Here is a 3,751-nt window from a genome sequence, read left to right as displayed (position 1 = left end):
TTTACAAGGAAACTATACGAGTCTTTTACGATGAAGCGTAACTACGAAACTACGACGAAATACTCTCTTTCGCTTTTACAACGAATTTATTTCGTCGTAAATGTTACATGGAAGTTACGACGAATCTTGCATTACGACGGACGTTTTACAACGAAATGCTATTCCTTGTTAATTCGTTGTAACCATTCTATTACAACGAATTAACAAGGAATATGACCCTTGTAATAAATATGTTTTCTTGTAGTGAAAATTAAATTTATAAATGTTTTTTTTTATTATATATGTTATTTGAATAGAAAGTAAACTAAATTAGGTATACTATTTTAATTCATTAAGGGTGTCTTTGTAAACCATGTGAGAAATAACGTGAGTCCGACATGTAAGAAACTGACTTCTTAATTAATATTATAGATTTCAATATAAAATCGACAAATGGCAATCCATGTTACTCTTTAGAAAATTAGACCATGTTAAATTAGGGCCGTTAAATTAACTATCTTTTTAAAGAATAAATTCATCTCAGTGTTAATTTTGTAGATTTTTACTAGGTAGTCCAAGAATTTAAGCTATTTAATTAATTCTTCGTTGGTATAACATATTAATTTTTTTTGTTTTTAATTATAAAATGAAAATATGCACAAACCCTGCTTTACAGAGGAGGAATGAAGAACAAGATTGCCTGGTTAGTCCATAGCGAGTGGAGGTCTCATATCCTCGACTGGGCTCTTCTGATTTTTGCTGCTTCTGATAGATATAGCCGTCATGAAGAGTCTAGTTTGATTTGGCGGCTTTGAATTGAACTTTAAAATTTCAAACACAACTTGATTTTGGTAATGTCTGAGAGAGTCCAGTTTGATTTTGTCTTTGAACCGTAAGGTATTGAATAGACTTCGTGTTGCGGATCAAGTATCTCATATTAGTTCTCAATAAACAATCTCTTGTAGTAAGCTTTTCGGCAAATAAAGGACACTAGAAGCTGAAGAATGGTCAGAAACGGACAACAGAAAGTAGTGGTGACATAATGTCCTCTTGTAAATAATGTCTTTCATGCACAACAGTGTTTACGTCATCTACTACATCATTTTGTTGAAGCCTTTTTTTATCCCCATTCTTCTTATATAACCTCAAGATCACACACCCACAATATCCAAGTAGAACAAAACTTGAACGTTCCTTAATTATTGACTTGGAACCAAATATGGATTCCCAAAAACCCCACCAATATCATCCTCCTCTTCACTTTGTTCTCTTCCCTTTCATGGCTCAAGGCCACATGATTCCCATGGTTGATATTGCAAAGCTCTTGGCTCAGCGTGGTGTGACCATAACAATTGTCACCACGCCTCACAACGCAGGGAGATTTAAGAATGTCTTAAACCGTGCCATCGAGTCTGGTTTGCCCATCAACCTAGTGCATATAGACTTGTCATATCAAAAATTTGGGTTGCCAGAAGGACAAGATAATATCGACTCGCTTGACTCCATGGAGCTGATGGTGCCTTTCTTTAAAGCGGTTAACATGCTTGAAGAGCCTGTCATGAAGCTGGTAGAAGAGATGAAACCTAGACCAAACTGTTTGATTTCTGATTTATTGTTGCCTTATACAAGCAAAATCGCAAGGACGTTCAATATACTAAAGATCGTTTTCAATGGAATGTCTTGCTTTTGTATTTTGTATATGCATATTCTACGCAGAAACCTGGAGATCTTGAAGAGTTTAAATTCCGACAACGAGTACTTCTTTGTTCCTAGTTTTCCAGACAGAGTTGAATTTACAAAGCCTCAAGTTCCCGTAGATGCAGATGCAAGTGGAGATTGGAAAGAGTTTATGGACGAATTGGTCGAAGCAGAAAACACGTCATACGGTGTAATTCTCAATACATTTCAGGATTTGGAGGCTGCTTACGTCGAAGACTACAAAGAAGCTAGAGCCTGGAAAGTATATTGGACCAGTTTCCTTGTGCAACAAGTTAGGAGAAGACAAAGCCGAGAGGGGAAACAAGGCGGTCATTGATCAAGATGAATGTTTTAAATGGCTTGATTCTAAAGAAGAAGGGTCGGTTCTATATGTTTGCCTTGGAAGTATCTGCAATCTTCCTCTGTCTCAGCTGAAGGAGATCGGGTTAGGTCTAGAGAAATCCAAAAGACCTTTTATTTGGGTCATAAGAGGTTGGGAAAAGCACAATGAGCTCGATGAGTGGTTCTTGGAGAGCGGTTTTGAAGAAAGGATCAAAGAGAGAGGGCTTCTTATAAAAGGATGGGCACCTCAAGTGCTTATCCTTACACACCCTTCTGTCGGAGGATTCTTGACTCATTGTGGATGGAACTCGACTCTAGAAGGAATCGCCTCGGGTGTTCCATTGCTCACTTGGCCGTTGTTTGGAGACCAATTCTGCAACCAAAAACTGGTTATTCAGGTTCTCAAAGTCGGTGTAAGCTCTGGGGTTGAAGAGGTTATGAAATGGGGAGAGGAGGAGAAAATAGGTGTGTTGGTGGATAGTGAAGGAGTGAAGAAGGCAGTGGAAGAACTAATGGGTGAAAGTGATGAAGCAAAAGAGAGAAGAAGAAGAGCCAAAGAGCTTGGAGAATTAGCTCACGGGGCTGTAGATGAAGGAGGTTCTTCTCATTCTAACATGACATTCCTCTTGGAAGAAATATCGCAACTAATAGCACAATCCAAAAATTGATTACGTCATTGCTAGAGATATTTGGTTTACAGTTTTTTCTTACAAATATATGTTTATAATTTACTAATATTGTTTTAAGTTAACATACGTTGATCATATTTGTGTGTTTATCAAGTACTTGCCAGAATTTAGCAGAAAAAAAAAAGTATCTAAAAAAAGTGTTATTCGTTGAGAAAGTAGAGAATAGAATAGAATCTGGATCTTTCTGTATTATTCATAAACATAAAGAGCCATTTAAATATAGATAATTATACCGTCATAGAATAATGGAAAGACTAAAGAAATGAAATACAAATATGGAAATAATACAAATCATAATCTAATAAGGAAAAGACAAGATGTTGATTCTCTCTCTCTCTAGCATTGGGCCGGTTATGGACATCCACAATATGATTTATAAAACTCTCCTTTGGATTTCATAACCATACAAGGATTGTAATACGCTTTAGATGTTGCCTCATTAAAATCTTACCAAGAAAACCCAGTGGAGCAAAACCATGGTGAAGGAAAAAGAGTACTCCCCCTGTTTTGAACAACTCGCGGATGACCTCATGAACAGTCAAGATCTCCGAATGGTTTGAAAATGTGGCCGCAATCGTCTGCTTCATGGAACGCCATGATATGGCCGTTCCACCATGTGTGAAAACATAGCCTGTCTGTGATCGAGCATTGTGTGGATCCAAAAAATAACCTGCATCAGCAAAATCAACAAAACTTTCTTTGTTTTGGTTAGTATAAAATAAACCCAAATCTTTCGTTCCTTGCAGGTAACGAAGAATATGTTTAATCCTGTCCCAGTGCCTTTGGGTTGGACAAGAGCTAAATCTAGACAATAGATTCACAGCAAAACATGTATCTGGTCGTGTGTGACTAGCCAGATACATCAAAGCTCCTATGGCACTGAGATATGGCACTTCGGGACCAAGGACATCTTCATCGTCCATCTTAGGATGGAATGGATCAGTGTCCAGGCCGAGAGACCTCACGACCATGGGGCTAGATAAGGGGTGAGACTCGGCCATGTTGAATCTCTTGAGTACTTTTTCTGTATATGCCATTTGATG

General features: G+C 37.7%; 1 pseudogene; it reads left to right on the top strand.

Annotated features, from left to right (window-relative positions):
• The first annotated feature begins 1,168 nt into the window (after positions 1 to 1,168).
• LOC106333225 lies at positions 1,169 to 2,760 on the top strand (annotated as a pseudogene).
• Positions 2,761 to 3,751: the final 991 nt, after the last annotated feature.

This window comes from Brassica oleracea, chromosome C3 (genome assembly GCF_000695525.1).
Source record: "Brassica oleracea var. oleracea cultivar TO1000 chromosome C3, BOL, whole genome shotgun sequence".
In the NCBI taxonomy this organism is placed as follows: Eukaryota; Viridiplantae; Streptophyta; class Magnoliopsida; order Brassicales; family Brassicaceae; genus Brassica; species Brassica oleracea.
This window is presented reverse-complemented; position numbering and strand designations above follow the sequence as displayed.